Source organism: Myotis davidii, unplaced genomic scaffold, assembly GCF_000327345.1.
Source record: "Myotis davidii unplaced genomic scaffold, ASM32734v1 scaffold289, whole genome shotgun sequence".
Taxonomy (NCBI): Eukaryota; Metazoa; Chordata; class Mammalia; order Chiroptera; family Vespertilionidae; genus Myotis; species Myotis davidii.
The window spans coordinates 2,410,927-2,419,629 of NW_006299717.1; positions in this window are offsets into that span (position 1 = coordinate 2,410,927).

The window sequence follows — 8,703 nt, forward strand, 5'->3', positions numbered from 1 at the left end:
CAACAGATCTTGATGGGCCTAAGTTACATTGTAAATTGGGTCGATGTCCTTCTCTGGTTTAGACTATAAGTTCTTGGGGTTCAGTTTTGTGTGGCCAGACACCAAGGCCTGCTACAGTGGTGTGTTAGTACATGTGCAACCACCTGTTCTCTGCGGGGAAGGCCCTGATATGTACCACTTTCCAATTCCCATGGTATAAATGCGCCTGCCGTGGCTGACTGTACGCTGCCCACGTGACACCACTGTAGGTGAAGCTGAGAAGAGATGTGTACAGTCAGCCCCGTGAGCTGGTATGGGCTGGTTCCAGCGTACCATTGTTGATTCATGTCTATGCTTTACAAATGTTGACATCAGCCAGTACCTGGCACACAGTAGGCCCTCAATATAAATTTGAATGAATGACAGAATCAACGAATGAATACGTAAATAAATGAAAGAGCTGGATGAGTGGGTGGAATTTTATCAAGTGTCTAGAGCAGCCGTGACTCACGGCCGGCTTTGGCTCGGGGAGGCGAGAGGAGAAAGGAGGTTTGTCTGTTTGGGGCAGGAGCATTGGTGGCCAATGCCAGGCAGATCCAAAGTATGCCAGCCCCCAACCAGAGGGCCTCCCTGCCACCCCCAGGCTTCCTCAGTGCTGAGGCCGCTTTGGGTCTCTCATAAATAACCGGTAAGGCCGCTGAATGTGGTTTTCTTGTTGGGGCTTTTGTTTCTTTAATCATGACAAAAGCGCGCTAATGAGTTATTGGAAAAACCAAGCCCTGCTCCAGGCCAGAGAGTCTGGGTAGCAGGGAGGGGAGGTGTGGAGGTCACTAGGAGGGGCAGGGAGAAGGGAGACGGAGAGGTTCCTTCCGCCCTTGAAGGGACAGAGATTTGGGGGCCTTTGTTTGGTCCCTGGCCCTGGCCCTGCAGTGCCAGGTGGGGATATGTGTGGAGGTTGAATGGTAAGTGCTGAAGTCCTAGGGTCCCCAGGGCTCACTTTGACCACCAAGAGCTGTTCACTTTGACCACTGAGGGCTGCTGCAGAGACCTCCCAGAGCCTGTCCAGGGCAGCTCGGCTGACTGAGCCCTGGCCCAGGGTCCAGGAGCCAAGGCAAGGGGAGTCAATTACTATGGCAACCACAAGGCCCTGAGGCCTCTATTCTTGGGTCCCAGAACCTTCTACGACTCTGGAGACTTCCCCCAAACATAACTAAGGCTGATTTCTCAGCACTCTGGCAAGTGGAGACTTGGGATCAGAATTTATTTGACTTGAAAAAATAAAACAGTATGACATTTATTGCATGTGGATGTTGCTGAGTAAATTCAAACCCACTCCAGTGCAGAGGGACCGGAGGGCCTCAGCATGAAGGGGACTGAGCTGAGAGGCACACCAGGCAAAGCCAAACCCCGGCTCAGGCCTCCTGACTGCTTGGAGGGTTGAGGAGGCCACAGGGAAAACACTGGAGGAGCTTTATTTTTTAAAAAAATGTATTTGAAAATCACATTTGTTTATTTCTGATTATAGAAATAATACAGACTGCTTGTAGAAAGTGGGGGAAAATAGAAATATATACAGACAGAAATGCAAATCATCCATAATCCCTTCGCCCACCATAATCATTAAAATGGCATTATCAGTCCTTCTCATCTTTATTTTATATACAGCTTTTTACATAACCGAGACCATATTAATATTACTTATATAATTTATATTCTATCTATAGCTCAGGCCCCTGAGCCCTGCGTGGTGAACAAATGAAGAACACACATAAACACGCCCACACAAACCCACACGCTCACACGTTAATTTACGCAGACAGCGGGGAATGCAGCAGGGGAAGAACACTGAGCAGTAATAAGTCCCTGCCCTGCTACTCAACAGCATTCCAACCCTGAAGAAGTTACTTCATCCTCTCTATGCCTCAGTTTCTTAATCTGTAAAATGGGGTTGATGAAACCTCATTTAATGCAGCATTTGGGGAGGGTGAAATGTGAAAAGTCCTTTCTCAACTATAGTGGTATCATTAGGCATGCGATGGAGTAAAAAGAATTAAGAGCCCCAGATTTTGGCATTTAATTGGCTGTGTGGCTTTAAGCCAGATCTTTAGTTTCTCTGGTCCTTAGTTACCTACTTAGTTATATGAAGGACTGGACTATGTTTCCTAATCATAAAACTAGTAATTTGTAGCCTAGGAGGTTGGCACTGTTCCTATCACCGTTTTATGGATGAGGAAACTGACACAGAGAGGCTAAGCAACTTGCCCACAGTTGCTCAGCTAGGAGGCAGTAAGTAGAGCTGGCATTAAACGTAAGGACTTCCAAGCACTGCTATCCAACTCCTGTGATGATGGAAATGTCCCACATCTGCATTGGCCAATACAGTAGCCACCGCCATAGGTGACTACTGAGCACTCAAAACATGGCTACTGTGACAGAAACGGAATTTTAAATTTTACTTTGTTTAATCTCAGTAGCTCGTTGGCCCCTCTTCTGTGGAAAGGCAGCACTAGAGAGCGGTGAAGCGTACAGACTCTAGTCTCTGGAGCCAGACTCTCTCATTCGAACACCAGCGTTGCCACTGACTTGCTGTGTGACCTTGGGCGGGTGACTGAACTTCTCTGATCCTCAGTCCTCCCAGCTCTCAAAGGATGATAAAGTTACCAGCCTTGCAGGGTGGTTGTGAGGGCAAGTGGCCTTCAGGCTTGTCATTTTCTGGTCCACACACTGCTTCAGGTCAGCCCTGGCTTAGGGGATGGAAAGGATGAGAGGTGGGGCCGCTAGACGGTCCTCACTGGGCTGAGTGGGAGGGTCAACTACATCCCGCCTTTGCCCGCCAGGGGCCCGATGTGGCTCCCAAGGCCCCCAGGAGGGTGGCGCGGAGGATCCCTGAGGAGAGTCTGGGGAGCCAGATGAGGCGAGTTCAACAAAAGGCACCTGGGCTCGGGGTGTGTCCAGAAGAACAATCGTGCGGGGCGGGGCCCTGGACCCTCCCTCACCCCCAGCAACCTGCGGGGGGATGGGGCAGGCCAGGCCTGACCTGTAGGTTGGGGGGGGGCAGCAGGGAAATGAGGTGCAGGGTAGGATGCTACCAGCTTGTCCCGGGCCGCTCAGAGCAGAGGGCGATGCAGCGGAGCCACCACGCCGCACTCCGAGGGTGGGAGGTGGGCGCCAATCCTGTCGTATTCTATGTGAATGGCGCCCCCTGGAGTTATGCCACGCAGCGGTTCTCTCTCTGTGTGTGTGTGTGTGTGTGTGTCTACGATCATTCCATTGCAGCACAGGCATCACCTCCCGCCCTCTCCCACCTCCCGCCCTCTCCCCACCTCCCGCCCTCTCCCCACCCCCCTGCCGGCCTTTGCAGGGGTCAAAAAGAGGTGATGGCTAAAGGTAAAAGAATTTGCTGAGGAAGTTAAACAGAAAGGGAGCAACGAGAATCACACCCTGTCCCTGCATCCAGCTGGTCCCTCCCCTGGGGTGACCTCATCTTCACCCTCTCCTCCCGTCCTGTCCCCCCTCCCCCCAACACACACACACTCCCCAGCCTGTCCTTTCAAGCTGGAGAACATTTGATCCTGCTCCCAAGAGCTGCCTGGACGAGGCCAGGAAGGCCCGCTCAGCGAAATGTGATGCCTCCCCTGGGGCCGCGGGCCCTGGGGGCAGATGCGGGGACAGAGCCCCCTCAGCCCGGCAGAGACGGAGGCCGCAGTGGGGGCCCCTTCCCCCTGCTGCTTCTTTACACAGTGCTCCCCAGAACATTCCACCCCGCGCCTGCTTGCTTCCCTTCCCTAGGAATTAGCTTCCCCCACCTGTGCGCATGAAAACACTTCTTGTTCATGCATTCTTTCTACTTGTCTCTAGTTCACAGAGTGTCTGGATAAGGAGGGCCTCCCTCATGCTCATCATTCCGGTCCTGCCCGGAGCTGACTTCTGTGTGAGTCAGGGTAACCCCGCGCAGTTTGTTTTGGTGACGAGCTACCCTGTGCTCGCCCTGCACGGGGTGCTGTCTCTCAGGTGTCCCTCTAAGCCGAGTGCTGTCCGTGAGCCTGGAGTCACAGGCGGCCTTCAGGTCTCCAGGTGCTCTGTAGTCACGTGCCCCCTCGCCCCCTTCTGTCTCCCTGGGCGGCCAGCAGTGTGAGGTGAGGAGGGGGCTTCTTGCTGAGGCGGGGCCTGTAGTGGGTGTCCTCCCTGTGGGTGCTGACTCTCCCTTCAAACAGGCCTGGCTCCCAGGGGCCCAGAGAGACATTTGCATGAGGAGAAAAGCCCCAAATAAAACGCCAGGCTACTTCCCTTGAGCTCGCTGGAAACTTGGAAGGCCGCAGGCAACCAGGCTGAAAGGGTAGGAAACCATCTTGCCGTAGGAGCCAAGAAGTCAGAGTGAGAGGGGGCGCCCGGCACCTTCCTTGTTCCCCATCCCTTGGCCCTTCAGTGAAGTGCACCTTTAATACTGTTACAGTGTATCGGTTCCTAGATCTGTATTCTGGCTCTGTTTCCACAGCCGGATCCATAACCCTAGGGTAGCATTCTCCTTACTTCCGCTGGGGGCCTGAGGGCAGGGCTGTGTCTCCCCCTCAGACCGGGGCTCCCTGAGGGCAGGGCCTTGTCTTTATTTACTGGATGTCTCCAACAGAGTGCCCATTGTGATGTAGGCAAATGTCCAGCTCAATAAATATTTGTTTAATTAACAAATAAAAAAGTCAAGAGACCCCAACTTTTCCCGAAGATCACTTTCTTCCCAGACCCCCCAGTGGGGGAACAGAGCTGAGTAAAAAATCAGCACTCCTTGTGCCTGCTCAGAGGGGGAGACCATGTGCTTTCAAGCTGGTGTTAAAACCAAATTACTTTTGATCCACTGAAAAGTTAAACAAAATTCCCCCTGTTCCAACATTAGCATGGACAGAGGACCCTCGGGTCAGCCCAGGTGACCCTCACGTGGGGAAAGGTGGCATCCAGATGTCAGGCTCAGACACGGCTGGCAAGGCTTTGGAGCCTGGGCTGGGGGATCGTAGGACCAGTCTAGGCCCTGCTCATTGTGGAAATGAGAATCTGGAGCCCAAAGAGGGAAGGACACACAGTGAGGCAGCACACAATTGTGACCCAGAGGCCAGAAATTGGGGAGGGACTCCTGTCTTTTTTGTACCCTCCACTCCCATCATTCTAGGGCTGGTATTGTCAGTAACTCGCTGTGTAGCCAGCCTGTGACGATCTCTTTGCCTCAGTTTTCACATCGGTAAAGTGGAGGGGCCACCTGTCTTAATGTACCTCACAGGGACATTTTTAGGATCGTGGGTGTGGAGTTCCTTGGAAAGTTCAAAGGTGAGGGCTCCTTTGGTGACAGTTATAATCTAATTTACAAGAGAATCCAAATAGATTGGCCTTTCCAATGTGAGCCTGTTTTCCCGGATTTACAATCTAGCCCCATCAATATTCATTCATCAATTCATGTGATAAGCATTTATTGGGCACCCACGGAGCGGATACTATTGCACCCCTTCAATCAGTTCCTCACCCAGGCCCCAGAGCTCGTTAAATTACAGTCAGGCCCTGTTGTTCTGTTCGAACCCTGCCATTGTTCCCATTTTACTCCAAGTAAAACCCAGCATCCTGCAATGACCCCAAATGACCTGCCCCCTTAACCTCTGATCTCAGCTCCTACTACTCCTCTTGCCCACCCAGGTGCAGCCACACCCCCTCACCACTGCAGGGCTTTGCACTGGCTGCCCCCCTCCCTGCAATGCTCTTCCCCCAGATACTGACGCTGTCCAATCCCTCTTCTTTTCAAGGTCAAGACTCAAATGTCTCAAATGTCAGTGGGATCTTCTCTGTACACCCTCTCTAACATTTCAGCCCTCACATCTCCTCCTACTAGCTTTAGTATTTTTTTTTTTTTACCATTTAAATACTATTTATTTTCCTTATTTACTTAATCTATTGTCTGTCTCTTCACTAGAATGTTACCGCCTTGAGGGCAGGGTCTCTCTTCTGTTTTGTTCACAGTGAATCTGCGGTGCCTGGAGTAGTCCCTGGCATGTAGTAGAAGCCCATTAAATATTTGTTAAATGAATGGTGAGCATATAGACAGCCTGCATTCCACTGGGAGAGCCTGGGGGGTAAGGATGAGGAGGGGTGGATAGGTGCAGGCCCTAGGTCACAGAGGCCTCTGAGACCCCTGCTCTCCATAGGTGTCATCACGGGATTGCATTATCACTAGTCTTGAGCAGCACGATTTATAACAGGAGTTAACTGCTTACTAATTAGCAGCTGGAACAATTAATTGGCTATTTGTTAGAGCCCGATTTAATAAACCGGTCTTTCAGCAGGGTCGTAACTCTCCCCGCTGCTCATCCCCTCCCAGCCAGCCTTCCCCACCTGACCAGAGTGTCTTGCCCTGAGATTGAATCGATACCTGCCACTGGATGATTTTCAGAGACAATTTCCCTCGCAAGGCGATGACAACATCCCCTCAAAGACTCTTCCTTTCTTTCTCCCTCTCCTCCTCCAGGCTCTGACTCGCTGGAGGTGAGTGAGCAAGAGGCAGAGGAGATGGGGGAGCTTTCTAGTAACACACTCTCACAACAAAAGCCCACAGCTGCCCTGCAGTGCCAAGGTCTGGCTGCTGGCTCCCTGGCCTGGCACCCTCCCAACCCCCCACCCACCCCAGTCAGCAGCTGGTCCCTGAGGCCTCCTGGAGCTCAAGGGCTGAGCTTTCTCTGGGGGAAATAATGGGATTTTCCTTAGAGCATCTAGGGTAGAACCCAAAAATTGGCAGTTGGTTGCTGCCTACTGAGCCTCCAGGCCTCAGGCCTCATTTGACTCAGGTCTAGTGATCTAACTCTGCCTCACCCCAAAGAGCCCAATTTGGGGCCCAGAGAGTTGTTCTGCATGTGTGTGAAGAGAATAGGAAGTACTTCTAGTGAAAACACTTACTAGGCCCTTAGGTCTCTTCAGGATAGAATCAGGGGAGAGTACGGTCATAGAGCCAAACTAAGTCGAAGCCCAGTTAAGCGTTTGGCAGCTGCATGAGTCACTGAATCTTTGTTATTCTATGAGCATAACCGCTCAGTCTCACATAGTTGTGATAAGGATTATTATATAGTTAATACACATGAAGGGCTTAGAACAGTGCCTGGCCTGTGGTGTCAGCTGTTACTACGTCTCCCAACCACTCTGAGAGACTGGGATTCTCCCAACTTTACAGCTGGGGAAACTGAGGCCTAGAGCGGTTAGGAGGGGAAGGCAGGACGGGGCTCCCAGGCCTAGTGCTCTTTTCCTTCTCTTTGTTGCCTCCCATCATCAGACAGAGGCCGAGGGCGGGGCTCACTTGCTGAGGAGATGACTGAATTTACAGGCACAGCAAACAGGCTGTCAAGGTATTTACACTGCATACAATTAGCTGCAGTGTATTCACACGTGGATTAGCTACAGCAAATGTTCAATCCCAGCTTGGCTCCAACTCGGTCCTCCGTCCCCCTCCCTGTCTCTCCCCATCACCAGCAGTCTTCTTTCTCCTTCCGGCCAGTGTAGGTGTTCTGAGATGACAAACTCAAGAATATGTCAGCTGAGTCCCTGGGATTCCCTGCCCCCCGCCCCCCACCCCCCACCATGCACCCCACAGCCAAAGAAGAGCAATTAACTGCTGTTTGAGGTTGGGCTAGCTAATTGGGAAATAGGAAGGCAGTTTCCCATGACAGGGATAAGGGCTCATTCAACGCAGAATGGGCAAAGCCAAGGAGAGCAGCACTCAGTGTGATCATTCCCGGAAAGCTTCCTGGAAGAGGTGAGAATTTCTAGGAATTTTCAAATAATGTGAAGAAGGTGACAATAAAAGAAGCTACTCATCATTGCACCCATAGCAACCCTGGATCACCCTGGGGCAGAAAATGGGTTTTTCTCTTTGGAAGGATGGTTGGGGGGTGAGGAGTAGAAAGGATGGCTGCACTGAGGGTATCCGAGGTCTGTGGTGTCTGGAGTATGATGGGCATTGCTCATTCATTCATTTAACAAGTCTTCAGCTGGTATCTGATGGGTCTGGATCCCCTATTCAGCTTTGGACCAACAGGAAAGGAAGGAGAGAGAAGGGGGTGGGGGTGAAGGAGGTGCAATTAAGAGGAGGTGGGCTGAACAGGATTCTTCAGATGTTCTCGGACTTCCGGAGTGGACAGAAAGGGAACTGAGGTTTCAGCTGACAGCACCCCCCCCCCCCACTAAGTGGCCTTGAATTTCTCCTCACACCTCCCACTCCTGCCCCCGCAGCGGGAGTCAGCCCCTGGACAGGCAGGAGTGGGGGGCAGCAGGAAATGGGCCTGAGGGAGGAGTGATTATTATTACCATTTTTAAAAATTTGTGTCCTAATTTACATACGAAAATATTAACTCCTTTTGTGTGTGTTACATTTCTTTGAGTTTTGACAAATGCAGTGTTGGGGCACCAGCATCACAACCCAGAAACGGAATAGTTCCGGGGACTGGTGCCGGTCAGGTTGGGAACCTCCGCGCTCGCTAGCTGCTGCGGTTGTCCGCGCTCCCACCGCCGCCCTGATACAATCCTGCGCACACACCGAGAGAAATAACGGCGACAGGTGGAGTAGGTGAGATTAGCAGGACCCGGGCGCGGGGACCGGATCGGAGGCGAGCAGGAGGCCTCCCGCTTCACTTCCCAGTAGACACCCCTCCCCGCCGGCGCTTGGGAGGGGCGCTCTCCCCACCCCGGCTCCGCGAGGGCTGGCGG